The sequence below is a fragment of the Echinops telfairi genome, unplaced genomic scaffold, assembly GCF_000313985.2.
Source record: "Echinops telfairi isolate 266 unplaced genomic scaffold, ASM31398v2 ScPeMD7_18;HRSCAF=68, whole genome shotgun sequence".
NCBI lineage: Eukaryota > Metazoa > Chordata > Mammalia > Afrosoricida > Tenrecidae > Echinops > Echinops telfairi.
The window spans coordinates 32,184,160-32,194,754 of NW_022103915.1; the positions used below are offsets into that span (position 1 = coordinate 32,184,160).

Sequence of the window (10,595 nt, forward strand, 5' to 3'; positions counted from 1 at the left end):
AGGCCTCCCACACCCACCTCACCACCAATTTGGATCACTTGTTGTTCCCTTGTCTCTGGGTTTGTTAACATCATTTCCCTTACCCCCACCTCTCCCTATCCCATGTCCCCCCAGAACTGTCGGTCCCGTTGTTTCCTCCTCCAGATTGCTCATTCAGCCTATCTTATTTAGACAGACCTGCGGATATACTAACATGCACACACAAAAAAGACAGAGCAAAACCAAGCAACAATATACAACAAAACAGCAACAACAAACCACTGACAAAGAACAAATCAAAACACAGCAAGAAAGAAAAGCTTGTAGTTAGTTCAAGGATCGTTTGTTGGCCTTTAGGAGTGTTTTCCAGTCCAGTCTCTTGGGGCACTATGCCCTGGCCCCAAAGTCCACCTTCAGCATTCCCTGGGGACCTTGCCGCTCCATTCCCTTCTGTTCTGCTGCACTCCCCCAGTGATTTGCCTCGGTGTGGCGGGATCCAATCGGGCGCAATTCCTACTTTATGTCTCTGGTGCTGTCCCTCGCAGGGCCATGAGTCCCTCCTCACTTTCAACAGGCAAGGTTGTACCTGAATATCAAAGGTTGTTAATAAGTCTTCCTCCAATCTTAATAACTACATTGTTATTCATATAACTACCATTCTGACGAGGGGCACAATAGGTCTCAAGTAGAGTGGAAGAAAAATGTGGAGCAAGTTTAGAAATTTCTAAAAAAGCTGGGGGAATGAGAAAAGGGGACTGATCTTTACTAGACTGATAAAGACTAGAAAATCCCTTGAGACCATTGCCCTGCAATAATCTTTGAATGTAGAATTAAAACAATTTCTGCAGATTATCTTTCAACCAAATGGTAGATTAGCTCATAGAATAAAAAATATCACACCATGAGTAATGTGCTTGCTTAAACAATGGTCAACATTTACCCAAAAGCAAAGATTTGAAGGCAAGGAGTGGGAAGGGAAGCTAAATCAAGGGAATCGGAACAAACGGAATAGAAATAATGAAGAATGTTGACACACTGTGAATTTGTAACCAGTGACAAAACAATTTCTATAAAAAATATTAAAACCTACTACCATCAAGTTGATTCCACTTCATAGAGTTTCTGACACAGTACTTCTGTGTGGGAACAGATGGCACCATTCTCCCTTGGAGCTGCTGGAGGGTCTAAACCACAGGCCTTGAATAGGTTAAAGGGGAACCTAATTTGCTGTGTAAACTTTCACCAAAGATACAATAAAATATTATTTAAAAAACAACTTAAAAGCAGGAGCTTACAATGCTGTTGTTGGGCCCTTACATACTTTTTCATTCTTTTTTGCAGTCAATTTGCTTCACTGCCCTTGAGCCTCTATGGCAAGAAATGGTAGCCTCTGAATTTTCAGGTCAGTTTCAACTTTCTCTGCTTTTGATTCGTCCATGGGTCTCAAATTTTTCCATCTAGATCACTTTCTTTCTGGGATTTTCTTTTTTAAAAAGAATCATGAGACTTTGTGTGATAAGCTCTCTTTCTACTCATAAGTGAATTGTTATTTCACCCTCATTTTTTCTCATTTTTTATTGTGATTTGGTGAAAGCATATTGGCTTTTCAGTCAACAATTCATACACATTTTGATTTGCTACAGTGATTTCAGAAGCCCTTGTGATGTTGGGGTTATGCATTGGACTGCTAGCCTCAAGATCAGCAGTTCCAACCCACCAGTTGCTTTTTGGGGAAAGATGAGACTTCTGCTCCCATAAAGATTTACAGCAGGAATGGGGCATCATTTACCCTACCAACAACCCTTTGGATATTTAACACCATTTTTGAGCCACATGAAATTATTGACTTAAAAATTAGCCTGCTATATGGTCACAACATTTAATTAACCCTGATGTGATGGCTGGAACTACTTCTCTTTGATGAGGCATGTGATGTTAGCTGGTGTTGATGGTATATGATGATAAATGGCCTCTGGATCTGACATTCTGCACGCCTGATATTCAGCCTACAAAGCTAAAAGTGGTAGTTCTCTCCTATAGGCTTGCTATGCGTCAGAACTGTGATGGCAAGGAGGTGTTTTTGTTTTTGACATTGATTGCAACCCTCACAATGTATAACAGCACTCTTCCCACTTCCGTCTTGTATTTACTATCTCCATTTGCCCTTCCAGCCTCTCTTTATCCCTGGGCACATGCTGTCCTTTGATCTCCTTGGCTTGGTTGTTCTAGGCAGTAGATACCACACCTTCATTTTTGAAAGTCATTTCATTTCAGTGGCAATAAATTTTTGTAATCCCTTCAAAGAAATAATCCACTCTCAATTCTGATTTCCATTGTTGCTGTTAATAAATCCATTGTTAATAAAATCCGTGTTGCTGTATAATAGTTAATTATTATAAGTGAATATGCCTTTTTCACCTCTGGTTACTTTTGAATTCTTTGTTTTAGGTTTTCTGGCATTTCTTATGCTAAGCTAAGGTGTGGGAGGGGTTGTGTGTTTTCTTTCCATTTATTCTTTGAGACATTTTGACTGTGAACTGTTTATTTTCCCTAGGAAAAAATGTTTGTATTATCTGAGCCCTAAGATAGAAATGCATGTGCTTTCCCCCAAGTGCCTCAGGGCATTACAATTTAGGGACGCTTTAATTCCATTAAAACAGTGTTTTGCACCACCCAAATGGTATGAATTTGGATTGCAAATAGGTATGTAGACTGCTGTGGTTACAACGGCTTAAGATTCTATTCTCTGTTCTGTCATAGGAAGGCATATTTCCTTGTAGTCCTTTGGAGAAAAGGAATGGGGAGGGGATGAGTTTAGTTTTCTAAAAATAGTATTTTACTGTGTTTTCAGTGAAAGTTTACATAGTAAATTAGGTCCTTGTTTAACTATTATTACACAAATTGTTCAGACATTCTACATTCTTTCCAATGAATTAAGTCTCATTAATTGCCTGTTGGTTTTGCTACCAATAATCTGATCTCCTTGTTCCCTTAGCTTTTTATCTTTGCTGTAGAGTAATTATTGAGTTGATTTTTAAAGGAGCACAATACTCATTGGTAATATTCTTTATTTTATAAGCTAATCTATTATTTAGCTAAAAGGTGCCCTCGGGGAATTAGTTTTTGGCTTAAGGTTTATGGAGTACTAGGGTGATATCTTGGGAATTCATTTATCTCAACTAATTCAGTTAAGTCTAGATATTTTAAATGTGTTAAGTTCTGTTTCATATTTTTCAATTGTCTGAAGATCCATGACGCTTCCTACTCCCATAAAAAGTTGCTTCTGCTCAACCCTAGGGGTCACTGTGAGTCAGAATAGACTTGATGGCAGTGAGCTTGGTTTTGCTTGTCAAGATCCAAGTGCCCTAATGAGAATAGTTTGTAAGGGTAGCTGGGCACATCTAATTTCTTTAATATAGGGGTATATAGGGGCATGATTTTTAATAAACTGTTCTTTAGACTGATTTCTCCCCCAGACTTTGGTTTCCTTCATTATTGTTTATTGTGGATAATATGCAGAGGTACCAAAAAAAACCAAAACAAACAAAAAAACGGAAAGAAGCTCTACTGGCAGAACTTTAATAGTACGCATTTTCCCCACTAGGCAAGCATAAGCATCGAGCAACTCACTCTGAGTTAGTGCACCAAGTGGCGTCTCTGGACTCTGATCCAGTGAATTTTTTTTTGGCTCAAACCTAGTTTTTTATGATGGCCAATTTAAGAGAACAGTGTGTGTCTGTGAAATTATGTTTCTGCTTGCAAAAAATGCCACAGAAACTGTTGGGATGTCGAACATAGATTACAAGGACAGCGTTATGGGAAAAACTTAAGTGTTCGAGTGGTTTTTTTCATTTCAAAAAAAGTGAAATGCCAATTGATGACAAAACATGTTCTAGATGTCCATCAACTTCCCGAATGGACAAAAATGTTGACTCATAGTGCATTTGGAGTTCATTTCACCAGGTCAGACTGTTAACCAAGCTTTCTATTTAGAGGTTCTGAAAAGATTGCATAACAATGTGTGACAAAAAAGGCCTGATTTGTGACAGACGGGGGACTGGTTTTGCCACCATGACACTACACCTGCTTATGAAGCCATCTCAGTGTACCAGTTTTTGGCAGAAAACAGAACGCTTCTCTTGCACCTTACTCACCTGACCTCACTCTGTGTGACTTCTTTTTGTTTCCAGGAATGAAGAGGGACGTGAAATTAGAGTGATTTTTTTTGCCATAGAAGAGGTGAAGATAAAAAAACGAGGGATGTGCTGAAGCTCAAGTTTGAGAGTTAGGCATGAGTCTCCAAGCAAAGGCAGTTTCATTATAGCACTTAATCTTTTGGTTCTCATAGATTTTGGTCTGGCAATTTCTTTACTTTCTATTTGGTTCTTCAATGCGTTCTTGATTTTTTTCATTCACAATGTATGCTTTATTGTATTTATTTTATTGTGATTTAGTTGAGAGTATATTGGTTTTCTGTAGAACAGCTTACATACTTTTTGTTTCCTGACACTGATTGCAATCCCCACAGTGTAACAGAACTCTTCCCACTTCTTCCTGTGTTCCTGTATCCATTTATCCCTCTTTCCTGTCTTCTGAACTTCATTTTTTGAGAAATGCTGCCATATTGGTCTTACATGGTTGGTTCTTCTGAGGCAGAGGTTCTCAACCTGGGGGTCGAACCACCCTTTCACAGGGGTCATCTGATTCATAATAGTAGCAAAATTATAGTTACAAAGTAGCAATGAAAATAATTTTATGGTTGGGGGGTCACCGCAACATGAGGAACTTTATTAAAGGGTCTCGGCATTAGAAAGGTTTAGAACCACTGTTGTAAGGACTATGTTTCTCCCTGATGATGTTGTTCACCTTATAAGACTGAAAGTTGAGCCATGGGTAAGTTCACTTCCAAGCTTGAAGGTTGTCTATGGGCCATTGACTCAAAGATTCAATCAGTCTCTGTCAGACCAATAAATCAGGTGTTGTTATGATTGTGAGGTTTATTTCTCATTTTCCCCAACTATATCTAGAGCCTTCTGTTGTGATCCCAATTAAAGTGGTTGATAATGGTTAGCAGGGCACCATCTAGTTCTGCTCTTAGAATAGTGAAGGCTGAGGTTCATGTGGTCTCTTAGTTCTTTGGACTAATTATTTCTTTGCATCATTGATTTGCTCTGGATGGGGAGAGATCAATAGTTGTGTTTATCTGAAATAAACATTTTCCATCACTTTTATTTCCAGCAGAAGATTGGGTGAACAATCTAGTCTATTAATGGGAGTGGAATATACTTTTCATTTCTTCAGTTTTTCTTTTTATATCTTCTTAGGATAGATGTGTAACTTAATTACTAGCCTGATTTTTAAGTTTAAGTTTTTAAAGCAATAACTATAAGTAATGCATGAGTTTGGAGATTTATTATCCTTTTTATTAGCTAGATATAATTTCCTGGGCTATGTATACTAAAAACTTACTGCCATCGAGTTAATTTTGATGTAGACCAATTCTGTAGGCCTGAGTAGTACTGCTCCTGTGGATTTCTGAGACTCATTCTTCAGAATGAGAAAGCTTCATTTTTCCCCCCACAAAGTCTTTGAGCCTTTTCTTGTACTAATGTAAGGTTAAATGGGGACTATATGCACTTATTCCAACTTAGTTACAAATTCCTAAAGAGATAGAAACAGATTTCATTTGTGCCCAGGGAGTGCCTTTATTTCTCTTTTTGGCTCTTTTTCCAGCACTTACATAATGCTTAATACTTTGTTGACACTGAGTGTTTTTTAATGAACAATTAAGGGAAATGGCTAGATACATTGAATCATAGCACAGGCTGAAGTATGTTTATATTGGTCGCCAATTGTTTATTTAACCTCTTACATTAGTTAAGGTTAGTTTGGATAAAACAAACCAGTGCTCCTTACTTTAAGCATATTAGCGAATTTATTGGATGATGAGAACATCTGATGGTGTTTTTTTGTGTGTGTAAATCATTTTATTGGGGGCTCGTACAATTCCTATCACCATGCATGCATGCATGCATACATACATACATACATACATTGTGTCAAGCACATATGTACATTTGTTGCCATCATCATTCTCAAAACATTTGCCTTCTACTTGAGCCCTTAATATTGGTTGCTCATTTTCCCCCTCCCAACTCCTCCTCCCTCATGAACCCTTCATAATTCATAAATTATTATGTTTTGTCATATAAAAATTCGCCTCCCCATCAGGGAATCGAAACCCGGTCTCTCTCGTGACAGGCGGGGATACTCACCACTATACTAACGAGGACGGCCTAATGGTGTTTTTATAAAGAGTTGCACTAGCAATGAAAGTAGTTACAAAATACATAGCATTGTGAAGGAAATGCAAAGAAGTAAAATCAAGAACTGCAGAATAAAAAGTTGGCCTTACCAGTGAAATGGATTTTTGGTTGAGAATTTTTGATATGTGAGTAAGATAAAAGTACTGGAAGTATCTGGGGGTGAGGGGTGAGGTGGAAGCATTCCAGGCAAGGGAAAAGACCAGCCCAAATTGGTAGAGTTCACAGATAACTGAAAGGATCATGCAGACAGGCAGGGACTATACCATAATATGCTAACATTTACTGAGCATTTGCAATGTTCTAGGGTACTGTTCCAAGTATGTTACCATTCAACCTTTACAGCAAAAGTAGGTACTTTTAAAAATGTATGGTTGCTATGAGTTAGAAACAGTTCTATAGCGATGAGTTTAGTTTAGTTTTGGTATTGCAAATGAGGCTTAAAGGATATATAAACAGTAATTTAGGGTTATACAGTAAGTGGCTGAGCCAAGATATAAACTTGGGCATTGTGAATTAGGAGTTTCTGGGTTTGTAACCAAAAGGTTGGAGGTTCAGGTTCACCCAGAAGTACCTTGGAAGAAAGGCCTAACAATCTATTTCCAAAAAATTAGCCTTGTGAAACCTAGGTCTAATCAGACACACAGGAGGTGACCAGGAGGCAAAACTGACTCCATGGCAATTGATTTGAGAGTGAATTGAGAGTACAGTCTTTCTTTTTAAAAACAGTTATATTGACACGTAATTCACATACCATACAAGTAAGTGGTTTAAATATATTTAAGGGGTTGTGCAATCATTACCGCAATCAATTGTAGGACATTTTCTTCTTTCTTGTACTCATTATTGTTAGCTTCCCATTATACCCTCAATACTCCCTGCCATAACCTAAAAAACTATTAATCTAGTTAATGTGTGTGGTAGTTACATATTCTGTTGTCAATTTGAGATTTTATGAGTGAAGGGGTGGAGTTTACCTATCAATCAGGTCACAGCTTGATGACCTCATTTGGAGGCTGTAAGGAGATAAATAGCTCGCTTGAGTTGGGACACTCTCAGACTCCCTACAAGACCTTCCTGAGAAGAAGCCATATGGACCTACCCTCATATACCCAGAGGCCTGGGAGTTGGAGAAGCCATGTGGAGACAGACCCCTGCCAGCACTGAGATGCTTACAACGCTACTGGAGCCACAAGACTTCTCACCTACTGGCCTGTGATCTTCCTGCATTTGGTGTCATTGCATGTGTTTCATGAGTCTGAAGAGGACTTTACAGATTGGTATCGGACATATGGGTTAATAACGGACTTATGGACGTGATCTGGACTGGGCTGGGATGTTTTCTCAATATTCGGTTGCTCTTGTATCTAAAGCTCTTTCCCATACACATATGAGTGCCTATGAGTTTGTTTCTCTAGTCTACCCAAGCTTACACACTGTCCCTATAGATTTACTTATCATTGTTTTCATATAAAGAAAATCATGTCCAAAAAACCCCAAAGAACAACAAAATAAAACAGAAAAACCTTAATTCAAAGGAAAGCAGAAGATAATAGAAGCTAGAACAAATTAAAAGTGAGTTAAAAGAAAACAAGAGAAAGACTGGGCTTTTTACTCCCATAAATAGTCTTGGAAACCCATGGGGGATCGCAACGAGTCAGCATCGACTCCATGGCTGTGAGTTTGTGTTTGTTTTTAATAGCTGCAGTAATTCACTTTCCAGTGCACTCTGGGGACAGGACTATTCACATCCCTGGTCAGTGATCGTAGAAAACTCAGTGGAAGCTTAATCCATACAGGGACTCTGTAAATGGATTTTGGGCTTTCACTGTTGTGATAATTACATAATCTGGTGTCAACTTGCAAAGGGGTGGAGTCTAGCCTGTCAATCAGGTCACCCCTTGATGACCTCATTTGGAGGGGCCACAGAAGTAAATAGCTCACGGGAGACCAGATACATACAGACTCTCTGCTTCATCTTCCTGCTGACAAGCAACATGAAGCTACACTGATGCAGCCAGAACCCTGGAACTGGAGGAACCGAGTGAAGACCCACCCCAGAGCTGAGATGCTTCCACCACCACTGGAACCATAAGACTTTTCACCCACTGTCCTGTGATCTTCCTGCATTCAGCATCATTGCATGGTTGTAAGAGGAATTTAGGGACTAGTGTTGACATAGGGGGTAATATCAGACTTATGGACTTGATCTGGACTGGGCTGGGATATTTTCTTTAATATACAATTACTCTTTATATAAAGCTCGCTCTTAAGCACATGAGTATCTTTGTTTCTCTAGTTAACCCAGACTAACACAACTGTCATCCAAAAAGTTCTGCAAACTGGATGCTCAAAACTTAAGTTTTAATACAGTTCCCACTCTGATTTTAGATTTGATTATTTATAATGCTGGGACTAGTATGTTGCTTTCATGTGAACTTAGCTGTCCCCTCACTTAGTTGGCTGCTTGTTTTAAGACAAGCCTTTAAAGATCCCAGATGTTATTCTTCCTGATAGCCAGGCGCTATGTGATTTATTCACCATACACTTATATCTAGTTATCACTTCATGGGAGCAAGTGTTGAGCAGGAGCACATCATAAGAACTAATTGAAAATAGATTAGGGTTTATAATTAACTGCAAGAAAGTACAATCTTTAAGTTTTATGCCATAGTGACTTCCCGAATACTGAGATGTCAAGTTTTGGACTAAAATTTAAGATGGATTGGGAAATCTGAGAAGTATTAAGCAGTGCCTTTGATCTATTTTACATATTTAAAGATTATACAGTACGTGTGTGATCATGAAGGGTTAAGGGAACCAGCTATCAAGCACCAAAGATGGTTGGGGGTGGGGGGAATCATTGTGAATGAGGGGAGCGCGTGATGGGAACCCAATGCCCATCTGTAGACAACTGGACATCTCTTGCAGAGGGGTAGTGGGGAGGAGATGAGTCACTCAGGGTTCAGTGTAGCAATAATGAAACTCACAACCTTCCTCTAGTTCTTAAACGCTTCCTCCCCCCACTATCATGATCCCATTTCTACTTTGCAAACCTGGTTAGACCAGAGGATGTACAGCGGTGCAGATGGGAACTGGAAACACAGGGAATCCAGGACAGATGACTCCTTCAGGACCAGTGGTGAGAGTGGCAATACTGGGAGGGTAGAGGGAGAGTGAGTTGGAAAGAGGGAACCGATCACAAGGATCTGCATATAACCTCCTCCCTGGGGATGGGCAACAGAAAAGTGGGTGAAGGGAGACGCCGGGAAGTGCAAGATAAGATAAAATAGTAATTTATAAATACCAAGGGTTCATGGGGAAGGGGGGGGAGAGTGGGCAGGGAGGGGGGCGTGGCAAGGAAAATGAGCTGATTTCAGGAGCCCAAGTGGAAAGCGAGTTTTGAGAACGATGAGTGTGCTTTACACAATTGATGTATGTGTGGATTGTGATAAGAGATGTATGGGCCCCAATAAAATGATTTTTAAAATGATTTTTTTAAAAAGATTACACGGTTGACTAAGGAAGACAGTAGAAGAAACAGAAATAAATACTAGTTGATGACATACGATTTTAAGTCAGAGGTAAAGTCTTGGATCAAGGTTCTGATGCTGGATATGGATATGAAGAGCAGGGGACAGATTTGAGATGTTTTAGAAGTCATTTGTTGATAGAGGAGTGTGGTAAATGGAGGAATTATGTTGGAGAAAGTTAATGAGTTTATGAGATGACATGTGTTGATGATTTTCAAAATTACTTGTCAGAAAAGGGGAGCAGAGTTGGTTTTAAACCTTATTTCTATAAGCTTTCCAATGGTATTTCTCGCTCTCTTCAGTTCTTGGAACCAAATATATTTTTATTCTAGTATGACTTTCCAGATTCCAACACCTTTTTCTCATCCCACACTTGACAGATGCTTAGAGGAGGCAAGTCAGTGTAAAAAGTAGGCTAGCATTCTCAGCAGTTCTGCCCTTTTTCATCAAGATGTTCCTTGCTAAATCAGTCCTTGCTAAATTAGAGCAATTTCATTTTGTTCTAAGATTTAATCCTTGATGTAGCACCATCCTAATAGTTTGTGCATGTATGCGTTGTGGAATTGGAGGAAGTGGTCATTTGTATTTTTATCTGTAAAGTAGTACATGCCTTAAAAGGACTGAATAAATTCAGTCCATCAATTGTTTCATCTTTCAAATGAAGTGACGAGATTAATGATAAAATTTTGTAGTACAGATAAAAGGAACAACTCAGAAAAGTCTCTCTCTCTCTCTCTCTCTCTCTCTCTCTCTCTCTCTC

At 39.1% G+C, this 10,595-nt stretch overlaps 1 protein-coding gene across 6 annotated transcripts in view; it reads left to right on the forward strand.

The window, feature by feature from the left end:
* The window catches only part of NUMB (NUMB endocytic adaptor protein), a 159,466-nt gene that overhangs the window by 79,418 nt on the left and 69,453 nt on the right, over nt 1-10,595 (forward strand). For 5 of the 6 annotated variants that reach the window (XM_045287790.1, XM_045287789.1, XM_045287793.1 and 2 more), the window contains exon 3: nt 1,321-1,381. The exons of the other annotated variant lie outside the window; for it this stretch is intronic. The gene's annotated coding sequence lies outside the window, so the exon portion shown is untranslated. The remainder of the gene's footprint in view (nt 1-1,320; nt 1,382-10,595) is intronic. 6 annotated transcript variants of the gene reach the window in all.